Source organism: Brachyistius frenatus, unplaced genomic scaffold (assembly GCF_029030835.1).
Source record: "Brachyistius frenatus isolate BFR_SWC_R1_liver_20210118 unplaced genomic scaffold, ASM2903083v1 Contig_51, whole genome shotgun sequence".
NCBI lineage: Eukaryota > Metazoa > Chordata > Actinopteri > Embiotocidae > Brachyistius > Brachyistius frenatus.
In genome coordinates, this window is record NW_027210650.1 from 1,186,002 (window position 1) to 1,199,069 (window position 13,068).

Genomic DNA, 13,068 nt, shown 5'->3' on the forward strand with positions numbered 1-13,068 from the left:
GTCCTATCAAATTTCATCGTTAATTACGATGTCTTTTGCTCGAAATCGAAGGTGTAATTTGGGGCCCTTTGTGTGTTCATATGAGTTTGAGCTCTTCATCAGTTGCCATGTTTTTTCAAGCTTTGCGTGGCTCGGCCTGTCGTGTCAGAGGATCTTCTTCCCCCCCCCGAGGGCAGAACAGCGAGGCAGCATCTGATCTTTTCCATCCACCATCATTCACAGTCCTGACAGGCCAGTGAATTCCCCACGCCTCTCCCTGCCCGCAAGTTCAAAGCCTTACATTCGCCTCTCGAGAGGGGGGTGTAGCGGTGAACTTGGGGCCCGCTGACAGAATTCACCCTCAAGATGTTTTCAGTTGAATGCCCTCTGAAGCGGGGAGGATTTTTATGGTTCTGTTTTAGACTTCCTGAAGCCCACAGTGGGTATTTTATTTGGTGAGATCTTATCGACGGCACTTTGCCATTTATTGTGTATTTTCTTTTTAGGCGGGGGAAACACAAATCCCCCAAAACTAGCTTCTGCAAAGTCACTTTTCTGGAAACGCAGAACGTTTTAAGTCGCCACAACTCCACCGCCTTTGCTCTCTTGTGGAGAAACAGCATTGCCTTTTGATTTGTAGTAGCAGGGCAATTACTGTTATTTTATAACAGTCTCTGAAATAACATCTCATAATTTGCTTCAACAAGAGTATGCAGTCAGGCCGTTAAAACACCATAAACTGTACTTACAGGGCAAGGCTTTTACAGCCTCCATTTGAGAAGTGTAAGGCCGTGTTAGCGCCGTTGGGGGAATTGGAGGGCAGGTGAGGTCGGACGGGTCATTAAACAATCAGTCACACTGAACACAAGACTGGATGGATCTTATCGAAGAGTCCCCTCTTGGATTTTCTGTCATACGTCCAGGCTTGTAGGGTAATTAAGAAGAATCAGATAATGAGATATTCCTGCTTGGAGGCTATTTTAATACTCTGTGCCTTCGGGTCAAATGGCAACTTCAAACGTATCTCAGGAATGCGTCCTGCAGCTTTGATCAACCTCTTTATGGATCCGGATCTGCTTGAGATGTAGTTGGTTTCTATGGTATCTCTAATTATTGCACACTCTTCACGTCACTATAGAATATTTCTTATAAATAATGTGCGATTAAATATAAAAAAAAATACCGATATCAATTATTGTAAAAATGCTAAATACTGGCTCCTACACCTACTTGTGAAACGTATGGTTGCTTAGGTAACAGGAAACAGGAAGTCATGTATCTGGAGCTCCTAAACTTCCTTAAAGCAGCAGTTTTAGTTTTTTTTTTTTTTTTTTTTTGGAAGGCAGGATAATGTAATTAGATAAAGTTCAGCCCCACCTCAGACACGGCACACTGTTACCTGTCATTTAGGTAACACTGTGTAGGATAGTTATCCAGTCAGTGCAAATATTGGAGGAGCACGTGACTCGCGCGACTGAAATCCGTCACCCGTCAAAATGCACACAAGGCCGGAGCTGTTGCTTGCACTGAAACGCTCACAACACCGAGGCAACGTGTCATAGAACAAACAGCAAGGCGTTTCCTAATAACATAATAATATAACAGGATAGTTGTGTTCTTCAAATAAAAGTTTACCATTTTAAAGGACACTCAACCACAAACCTATAAATTATGGTTAAAGCCAAAAGATGCACATTTTTTTTTCCCACGCTTCTCATAATCCGACTCGGTCACGTCTTTCATTAAACCTTTCCCTGCATGTTCGAAAGCCCTCCGTTTAAAGTTTTTTTGTTTTTTTTAAGAGGCTATAAAATATATAAACTGCTCTTTGTCGGGGGGGTAAACAAACCTACTGTGTGTGAACCCAGCAGAGTGCCCTTTAAATCTGATCTCAGGAAGTGAGACGACCGGTCACATTACTAATGAGCGCTGATTAGCGTTTAGCTGATCTTCAGCTGTCGACGGGCCCAACAGTTTTTGCAGGTGAGCAACTCCCCCGGCAAGTCGATGTAAATACCGCCCGTCGGTTAACCACCTGTCGGAGTTTGAATACCAACACCGCCCACTTTTCAGTCCGCTCATTATGGGTCGGTTCCAACCGGAGAGCATCACATGACAGCTTCTCCATGCAGCTTCCTTATTGTTTGCACAGTTTCCTTCTCACGGAGCTACCTCCCTCTCTAATCTCTCTTTTTATTTTTTATTTTTTGGCCCACACGGCCCTGCAGGGGAAGAGCCCTCCAGCTAATTAGAGACTTGCCAGTGGAATTTCACTGCCACAAAAGGAGGCATTCATGTCGGCAGGATGGTGAAAAGGCTGCGCTGGCAGCAGTGATAGCATTGCTGGGGAGTTAGCAAAAAAAAAAAAATGAAGAGGCTTCGCTTTGAAGCTCGTCCTCTCATTGAGACACCCAAGCTGCTCGACTCAATTCTCTTGCCTTCGGAGCCGTCTATCATCTTCTGCTCTGTCGTGTGGGAGGCCGGATCGGACTCGGCGCCTGTCACACACTGTCAGCGCGGGGGGCGAAATAGTTGACCTCCCATCTTGACTGAGTTGATCTGTTGTCTCTGTGGCACGTCCGTATTCTTTCAATGCACTTTTCAACCCAGACCGAGAGGGGAACCAACAGCGACGTCGCCCCGTCGGTTTGTTGAATGGTCTGTCAATCAAACAGACACGCCCTCCCCACCCCCCAAAAAAACGCTGCTTATTCTCTAATTAACGACGGGATTATTTTCAGATGGACCGCCAGAAAACTAATAAGAAGGAGCGACTTTAGCTGACAACACCGAGATAACTCGTGGAGAAGTTTTATTGACGAAGAATTTTAGGAGACTAGTTGAATGGGAGTCAATGGAACCGGAGTCTTTTTGGCACTCGGTGGTGAAACCAACTTAATGTGTTTTCCTTCACGTACAGGCACGTCATTAGGAGTGGGCAATATGGATATAACTCTACCACGGTGTACAGTTCAATTTCTGATTTACCACTTGAGAAAATGGATTGTGAAAGTTGGTTGTTGGCCTTGGCAACGGCAGCAGGTGGACTTTTGGTGGAAAACTCTGGAGGAAGGCAGTAAGTGGACCTTGAGTTAGAAGGCATTTGTCAAACTGTTTTTTTGGACTAAATTGCCAAAAGGGAACTTTCCAGAACTTTTCCATCTTCATCAACAGATTGACTCGTCTCTGTTGGAAGTTCCAAAAAAACCTGGTGGATGAATTTAGTGTTAAATTAAAAAGTGTTTAAGGATACATTTTGTTATTTTAGCAATTTAAATACCTCAGATGTCAGATGAGAAATTATTACAACACAAGATGTCAACGCTTTCTGAATTACACAGGGCTCTTAGATCAATATTTAGAAGGAAACACATACACACACACGGATGCATACCTTCTGTCATTTCAGCTTCCTCCTTCCCTTACCGTCTTAAAGCACTTTTCTTTTCTCCGTCCTTCCTCATTCGCAGTTTCACAGATTTTTTTTCTCACATTTTTCTGGATATTCTCCCTCATTCGGTCTCTCTTTTTTTCTCTCGTGAAAAAGCAGCATGTGTAGGGTTTGATATCCCCCAAAAAATACAAAATTTAGATACCGAGGCTACATCCAAACTAATACATCTTCATTTTGAAATGTTTAAGTTTTGCTTCGTTAAGCAATAAATCTCATCAGCATCACTGAGACAAGTGAAAACAAAAACAAGCAAAAGTCAAACACTGAATGCACTGGGATTGACTTTCATTTCATTTATTGGGTAAACCGTGTAACTAACTGAGCTAGTTACTGTTTTTTAACTTTGGACCAATCAAAGCTGTTTTTTTTCCATTCTTCCGGTCCTTCTGCGAAACACATCCAGCTCTGTACGTCATGTGTGAACAGGAGATTGACATTTAAGTAGTCGTTCAGCGCAGCTCGCTCATCCCCGCGCTAGTTTCTCACCTGAGACGGCGAGCAGGTAAACTTCAAAGTCAGATCCTGCAGCAGAAGTCTTTAACATCTGCCTGATGTGAGTATCAAAGTCTCAGCTTCCACCGCTGATGTTAAAAACCAGTCGCGCTCGCGGTAGGAGGGTGTTTTTGCATCTATTAGAGCATGACTGTGACACAGGCCCGTAGATAAATGTTTGGCTTTCATATCTGTCTGAGAGGTAAACAGGCCGAAGGCTCCCCGAGGCCACGGTTAAAAAAAAAAAAAAATTAAATAAAGAAAAGAAGAGAGGGAAGGAAAAACACGGAGAGAAAGAGGAGTGAAGAATAGAACAGCAGGAGGTGGGAGGAGAGACAAAAAAAAAAAAATTCTAAAAAACCACATGCGGGGAAACGGGAGGACGAATACGAGCTGTGGAGGGACAAGGAGAAAGATGAAGGAGAAAGCAGCGAACAGAGGAAAGTACAGACGGAGAAACAACAGCGAGAAAAATGAGCTTTTAGGAATGAGGACAGACGGGATTTCAGGGGAAGGAGGGGTAGGTGTCTTTACTGGCCTTTTGTACTGTACAGCCTTGTTTGTTTTTCTTTACGCTGCATCCCTCTCTTTCCTCCAACCGCCGTCTTCACCCACCCACCCTAACAATCCTCTTTCTATGTCTTCCAGGACGGAGACGAGGCGGACGACGCAGCGCAGGAGGCCCGGGGAAATCCTTAAACCGCACACAAACGCACACAACATGACCGGTAGGTTGTGATTCTGCCCGTCTCCTCGCCTGTTTTAATAAATCCATGTTCGTTGCGTATGCGTGTGCGTGTGTGTGTGTGTGTGTGTGTGTGTGTGTGTGTGTGTGTGTGTGTGTGTGTGTGTGTGCGTGCGTGCGTGCGTGCGTGCGTGCGTGCGTGTGTGTGTACGTGTGTGTACATGAACAGCGAGCCGCTAGCTTGCAGTCGGGGCTGCTTTCATCGCAGTTCATTATCTAATTGCAGCAGTGATGTGTCACATATGCAGCATGTTGACGTTACATGGCCAATTTCTCTGCTCTATAAGCTGATTACAGATCAGCTGAGGAACCTCCACATGCCCTATGAGGAGAGTTTCTGTTTGATCCACTTGCTCGGTTATAAAAGGGGTCGATTGTGGAGATAAACCTACAGAATTGTTACCCAAATCTTGCAGCTCTTGTTCACATTTACAGAAGTTATTGTAGGTTTAAATCTGTAGTTGATCAGGTCAACTCGGTACAGAGAAAACATCTGTAGACTTTAATGAAAAGTCCAAAAACTAATTTCCACTGTTCGATATCAAGCATATATGTATTTGGATGTAATATCTAACAATAAGTGACTGTGTCCAGAAATCCAATGTTTTTCCGGAGCTTTGTTGCTTTTGTTTCCAGTGAAATGTGCTGCTGCTTCTTCTCGGCCAAAACGTAAATCAGAAATCTGGCATTGCCGTGGTGTCAAACTGAACACTCGTAAAGCTGTGAAAACGGCGCATTGACAAGTGTGCACGGATCGACTGATTACTGTAGATTGTTTCCATTCAAATATTAATTTATCAGAGGGAGAAGGAGCAGCTGATGATGCGACATTTGTTCTGCAATCTCGCCTGTCTGGTGATTTATTTACTTCGGAAATTGAACGCAGCCGTCATCATCTTTGTCTGTGAGTTGTTTCTCAGCCCGACGACAACTGAATACCAAAAAGTTCCTGCAGAGCGTTTAGATTTTCTTCATTTAGACGCCCTTTCCTTTCCTTTCCTTTCCTTTCCTTTCCTTTCCTTTCCTTTCCTTTCCTTTCCTTTCCTTTCCTTTCCTTTCCTTTCCTTTCCTTTCCTTTCCTTTCCTTTCCTTTCCTTTCCTTTCCTTTCCTTTCCTTTCCTTTCCTTTCCTTTCCTTTCCTTTCCTTTCCTTTCCTCTCACAGCTGGAGAGAAAGGGGGAAAGCGTATAATTGCGCTTTAATCCCGCTCTAAGTCCCTTCAGCTTTGGAGAAGCAGCGGAGGCAGATAATGCAGAGCAGCTCAGACCGAGCGAGGCAGAATAACCTACAAAGTTGCTTGGACAGATGTTTGTTGAGAATGGCTTTAATGACATCGAGCTCATGGCACACCAGAGGAGGGCTGCTGTCAGTCACAGGTGGAATGGACTCATGTGACATCAGCATGCGTAGCTGCTGCTCCGGGCAGAAAAAGGTAATTTCAGGACAGAAGCCATTTAATTTAGCGATTTATGTTTGCAAACCCTTTCTTGTGCGTCGCCATGGCAAAGAGCACAACATCCCGGTTTGGTTTGGTCAGCTACGATGGAGTACTGCACTGTAAATATTTGCCCACGTTGTACTTGGTCATGATGCGGATGTCAATATTTGACATCGAGGGGCATTGACCTTTGACCCCTGCGAGGTCAGAGAGATTAGTGGCCTGGTTTGACCGGAGTAAAAGTTGCTTTGCCTGAGGGTTTCTTATTGCACAAAAATCAGTTGGATTATTGATTTGAAACTTCACATGATTTTCCACGGGCAAACCTACGTCTACATTTATATAATATTAACCAAAGGCATGTTTTTGCTGTCTTTGGAGCACAAATATATTCCTGAACTGCTCAAATCAAACAATACAGCATAATTTAATTGCGCCAGCAGTAAGTGAGCAGTCAGTACGATATAAGGACTGTTTACAGGATCTGTACGTATGTGTTTACTCGCTCACTTAAGCTATGAAATATTTAGCAACTGCGAGAGAAAATGCAACTCTACACTCCCCCGTCAGGGACCGACAGCGTCTTCAATGTCATCCGGTAAAGGGCAAAAAGACTCCGTGGTTCGCGGCGCGTACAACGTGCTCGTCAGTGGCCGCGGCAGCGACCTCTCAATGCCCTTCTCAAGAGCGATCAAAGCGATCCCCACCGCCCGTCGTCGTGCTCGCTGGTGAGACGGAGGCTTTAGTCAGCGGGGGGGGGGGGGGGGGGTGAAGGAAAATTGTTGAACAGGGTAAGCGGGACATTTTAGAAGGTGTGTTTAGCCCCAGGACGTTTAGCCTTTCAGAGCTGGAGTCTGAGGAGGGGGGGGGGGTGCAGCCATTACACTCACACCATAAGGTTCAGGGGTTGATGTGCACGTGTGTGTGTGTGTGTGTGTGTGTGTGTGTGTGTGTGTGTGTGTGTGTGTGTGTGTGTGTGTGTGTGTGTGTGTGTGTGTGTGTGTGTGCAGGGAGGGGTAGGGTACTGTATGTGTACATATGGAGCCGTGTGTCTTTAAGTAGGAGCCAGGCAGGGCGGGTGGGGGTGGGGGTTGGGGGGGTAGGGGAGGGTCATACTCCCATCTCTGAGCTCCAGGCTAGCATTCTTAACACCCCATAAATCTCACCTGCTGCTACAGGACCGCTGCTGACATAGCCCGCTGCAGCACACACACACACACACACACACACACACACACACACACACACACACACACACACACACACACACACACACACACACACACCACGCTACACACACACACACACACACACACACACACACACACACACACACACACACACACACACACACACACACACACACACACACACACACACACACACACACGCCTTGTACACACACACACACACACACACACACACACAAAAGCTGTGTTGCTGTTGGCGTTTTGTAGTGCGTGTTGTGTGCAGACCGCGAGTCGGTCATGTCAACAGCAGACGTGAAATTGGAAAAATAAAGTGATATATAATCTGTGTGTCAGCAGTCTGCGTTGGAACAGAGCAGCTCTTATTATAAAAAAAAATTAATAAATAAATGAAGACGTAACAGATATTTGTTTTTACTAACTAAAGCCCCTTGTGGTAGATTATAGTTTCACAGATTTTTTTTTTTTTCGTTATTTTTATCGTCCATAATGACATAATGAGGTTCTTTGTCAAATGTGTTGCAGTATTAGCTGCTGACAGGGTGTCACAGTGTGGGAATGACGTGCATGCAGAGACTCATGCAGCTCAGAGAGGGAGAGTGTAACAATTTACCACGTTTCCTAAATGCCTTTTGAAAGAAACACCTGACAAGGCCAAAACCTAGAACACGCCTGGACCCATCTATGTCTTTTAATTTGAAAGGAAGGCTTTTATTTTGAAGTTGTGGCATTCCGCCAGGTAACCTTTGACCCTGTTTGAAACCTTGTTTGATCATCTGTCTTTAATTGCTCGTCAGACTTCTGCAGAAGCGACGCTGCTGCGTTCCTAGATCTTAATCATTAATGTCTTTAAGCAAAATAACTGAGTTACAAGTGTCCACTTTGAAATGCATTGAGGCTGATAATGTTATCCGACCAATGTCAGAACGCTCGGCCCAATGATGAGAAATGAGTGAGACTTGGATGCCCTACTTTTGATAGCGGATAAAATAATTCACCGTTAATGTCAGAAAGATGTTTTCTGAATATAATACTCTTTTGACATTGTGGCGTCATCGTAGAAACACTGAGTCCAGTCCGGATAATTAATCTGCAGCAGAGTAGCCCAATTAAAAACTAATCCCTCCGTCCGACTCGTCCTATACTTTATTGTAATTCACTGACTTCTCACTGATTTTTTTTTTCTGTTTTAATTTTTTAGTAATAGGTTTCAGTCACAGTCCAAAACCCGGTCTGAAGTCTTCACACGAGGCTTTTCATAAAACAATAGCCTCCTTTTTTCAGAGGGTTTTAATATCACGTCTTGGTCTGTTGTGACAGTCTGTCAGGATGAATTCTTGTCAACTGGTCATTGAAGAAGTGGGAAGAGCGTCGAGCTGACTGGCCACATGGTGTTTCAGTGAATTACTTTGATGGACAACAATGGAAATGTGTCTTCTTAAGCTTCACACTTTTTTCTTCTTCTTCTTCCCCCGTCAGTAATTTTAATAAATATAAAGAAAGTTAGATGATTTGGACTGCGAGTTGTCGTGGCAGAATAACGTGTCTGTAAACGCCGGCCTAAAGACTTCAGCACATTTTCTGCTTCTGTTAAAAAAAACAAAAAAAAAACATCTATTAGTTGGAAATTGTACTTTGTATTTTTTGTGTGCTTTCTTATGTTCCGTCTGTTAAAGAAAACTCTATGCTGTGCTCCCGATAATGAGGTGAATTACGCGAATAATATTTCCAAATGAAAAGGAAATTACTGTTATAACTGCACTCGGAAGACAGCGATTACCGGCATGTGACGAGGACACTCGCTGACCCGCTGTATAGAATGAATAGAAGGCATTATAGCTGGAGCTCATTATATTGTACACACTGTACGTTGTTGTTGTTGTTGTTTTTCCTGGGCAGCTCCACAGGTGACTTAATGCACGCGTGCACAAACAAGCTGTCGACTCACATGACCTTATGAGTTCCCCGTGGAAAGACTGCAGTATGTTGTTTTTTTCCCAGAAAACCTTCAACGTGGCCTTAAAACCGCCGAATTACATTACATTTTACTTTAACCTTTTGTTTTCGGGGGGGGGGGCGTAACCGAGGTTATCTCGAAGCTCCGCCCACACTAAGCCCCACCCACAACAGAGCAAAGCAAACTAAGTTACTAGGCACACTAAGATATTGGTGCTGTTGACAAACTACAGAACTGAGATCATTTTTTTTATCTGTTTTTTCCGAATATTTGAAGACAAACTGTTTCTGTATGCCGAAATCTAAAACTCAAATACTTTTTTGTTGAAATTGTATGTTAGCAAAATTAATAATCACACATTTTTCCGTATTTCGTCATATCGTCAAGAATACAGGTTCATGGTGATATTTATTTTAAGGCCGTATCGCCCACCCTGAGCTTGATGCCACACTTTACCGCACACACACACACACACACACACACACACACACACACACACACACACACACACACACACACACACACACACACACACACACAACTTCAATGACCACATTAGCAGCTTCCGTGGAATCTGTTTTTGGAAAAGTATGACGGGTAAAAAGAGGGAAAAATATCCACCTGAGAGATCCCAGGAACATTTTTCCCTTTTAATCCTGCCAGCTGAGTTCTGACAGAGAAACTATTTATTCACTATAAAACATTAAAAAAAAAAAAAAAAAGCTTGACTTTCCTCACTATGCGATGCCAATATTTTAACAGGTGCCTACAGAGGTTTCTTTAGTTTTTAAGCGGTGACCGGTGGTTTGTTTTGGAGCGTCGTCGTGTCACCGCGGCGGGAGCGCTGGCTTTTCTTTCAGCGTCACACTCACTTGCAGCAGAAGTGTTGAGAGTACAGTTACCGCTTCTCTCCTCCTTTTTTTTTTTTTTTTTTTTTTGAACGGCCGTTACGAAGCCTCGAGTTCGGATTTTGGCCGTCGCCATCTTTGCTAGTTCGGACCGTTTTGGAGCAGGAAGTGACCATATTTGGACGAGCTGGGGGAGGAGCCAGCGGTGGAGGTGACTGATCTGATTGGAAACCAGACGAAACTACGTCCCGCCTACCGATATCTGTGACCTGACTGGTGGACTGTCAATCAAACAGACACGCCCCCCCCAAGCCCCTAAAAACAACAACTTTTTGAGGCTTAACTTCTAATTCACAACGGAATTATTTTCAGATGGACCTCCAGAAAACTAATAAGAAGGAGCGACTTTAGCTAACAACACCGTGATAACTCACAGAAAACATTTATTGACTTCGTATTTGATGAGTGAAGTTGAATGGGAGTCTATGGAGCCGGAGGCTTTTTTGGAGCCGACCTCTGGTGGCACTCGGCGGTATCGCAGCTAATCTTTCCGACCTGGAAGCTACGAACACTTTAATATCCAGTACACGATCCTTCCATTGCCGTACCAGACGTTGTATTCAGAGGTATTGGCCCCTTCACCTGGTAGCTCCTGTTATTGTCAAGAAAAACCCCAAAGATGACGACAAATTCCCTCACAGTTCCCGCCTTTTTCATCAGAGCTCAACACTACCTAAAGAACAAAACTTTTATTTTAAAGCCCAGTCAAAATGAACAGTGAACAACGGAGAACGGCTGTCCCAGATTGACGGACGCACGGCGCTGAGGATCAGCTGTTTCATCCTCAAAGTGTCTTAGCTGGTCTCTGTCAGAGCTCTATCCACTGAGCTCATTAGCCGTCTGCTGCCACCCTGTCCACAGCTCATTGATCACCGGCTCTCCCGGCGCTCTGGGGGTTGGGAGGAGGTGGGGGGGGTGGGGGCTGTTTACTTGTGGATCAGAGTTGCGGGGGGAGGGGGGGGGACGGTTTCCTGGCAAACAAGAGGGGCTCCGGACAGGGATAGAGTAGGTTCTGTGTGGCCGGCCGGCTCTTGACAGGCTAGACGAGAGATTGACTACATTAGCAGGAGAAAGTTACACATCTCCGACCTCGCGGCTGACCGCCGCACTTCGCTGCTGCTGTTTTTCGGTGAACACGGTTATTTGCAGCTGTCACACACAAGCGAGGCCCTATTATGTGGCAGCTGAAGACCAGACTCAGTCATTTTCCCTGCGGCGTTTTGATTTGTATTTGCGGACGTCGAGCTCGTCGGGCCGCGCCCCTACTTTTAGAGGTTTTTTTTTTTTTTTTGGGGTGGGGGGAGGGGGGGGAATCTTTTTTATCCTTCTATTTCCAGACCCGGTTAATGAACTGTTATGTTAGCCACCGGCGGCGTTGCTTCAGCTCTGGCATCAGGTCAATATACATATATCCATATAGCTATATATAAATCTATGTAGCTGGGCTCAGGGTTTCACATTTTACACGCTTGCTGCTGAAATCCAGACGACTATGAGAGATGTGTTCGATCCAACATTAAAGGGTAAAGCTGCTGTTTTACGAGATTCTTTTGTTGTCAATAAATCCTTCAATTCCTTCCAAGTATTTTCCAACTTCTCTTGTTTGTCTGTGGCGCTCAGACTCAACCCCGTTAGCTCCTCCTGAAGATGTAGATGTGTAAAAAATAGGACGCTGATTAATATTTGATTTCCTTATAAAGGCCAGGTTGCTTCCTGAAACAGCTGCTCGCTGTTAGCTCGGCTGCACCGACGTGTCGCTCGCAGCCTCCGTGAATAACGGTCTGGTTACTCGACTCGTATTAGCGTAACGATTTTTTTTCCGCCTATCAGGAAAATATAAATCACCGCGAGCGGATGTTGCATCACACCTCCTCGTGCCTGAAGGAAGGAAGCGTGCCGATCTCAGCTGCTAATGGGACAGCAATTTGTCTGCAGCAGCAGCAGCAGAAAGGTCAGAGGTCACCGAGGAGGCCTCGTGTTGTTTGGCTTCATAATTCGTCAGTTTGTTTTTTCTCCTGCTTTTTTTTCTCGTCTAAAATCTCTGAGGTCGGAGGCTCGGGCTGTCGTCAATTCACTCTCTGAGATAATGAACCAGAACGAATCACCCCTCCTCCCTCCTCCTCCTCCTCCTCCTCCTCCTCCTCCTCCCCTTCTCTGCCTCCTGCTGAGGCCGTGTCAAGTGTAATGACTCGTTCTCATCCTCTCGCCGCTGATCTGCCAGCTCGTCTCGGCTCCTCCTCGCCGCTCCACCATCTTCTCACTTCGCGAGCAGGAACTTACACTGATGCTGTTCAGCTGCCTGCTTATTAGGAAGTCCCCCCCCCCCCCCCCCACACACCCCTCTCAAAAGTCACTGTTTGCATTGTGTGTGTGTGTGTGTGTGTGTGTGTGTGTGTGTGTGTGTGTGTGTGTGTGTGTGTGTGTGTGTGTGTGCGCTCCTTCTACAATTTACAATCCCCCCCAGGACTTCCACGTATGACAGACCGTAAACATTCACACACTGTATTTTATCCCAGAACGGTATCTGCTTCGTCATGAATAAATATTATGCGTGTACAAAAAAAAACAACCCAAAAAAACCCAACAACACACATTTGCGGGGTAACGACATAAAGAAATCCATATAACGCTGCCAAATCACGTCGCACTTCTTCCTACGATTTTTTTTTTCCAGACACGTCAACGTGTATCCCCCCGCCCCCCCTCAGCCTCCCGCCCCCCCGTACAGGGTGAGCCTTCAGCCGTTAAAACGACGGAGTGCCAACACGAGCGGCCGCCTGGCCATTGTCCCATCAATCAGGTCGTAAACGTCAGCGGGAGGATGTGGGACGTGGGCAGATGAAACACGTTTTATAAAGGTACTTTTTTTTTATCCTGCAGAGTGTGTG

The 13,068-nt window shown here is 45.3% G+C and overlaps 1 protein-coding gene across 3 annotated transcripts in view; it reads left to right on the forward strand.

Annotated features, from left to right (window-relative positions):
* Positions 1-13,068, forward strand: part of LOC138624407 (thyroid hormone receptor alpha-B) — a 152,339-nt gene that overhangs the window by 86,801 nt on the left and 52,470 nt on the right. For 2 of the 3 annotated variants that reach the window (XM_069704599.1, XM_069704598.1), the window contains one exon: positions 4,574-4,653. The gene's annotated coding sequence lies outside the window, so the exon portion shown is untranslated. Of the gene's footprint in view, positions 1-2,748; positions 4,446-4,573; positions 4,654-13,068 lie in introns of those variants that run through there. The other variant, XM_069704600.1, reaches the window with a different exon arrangement.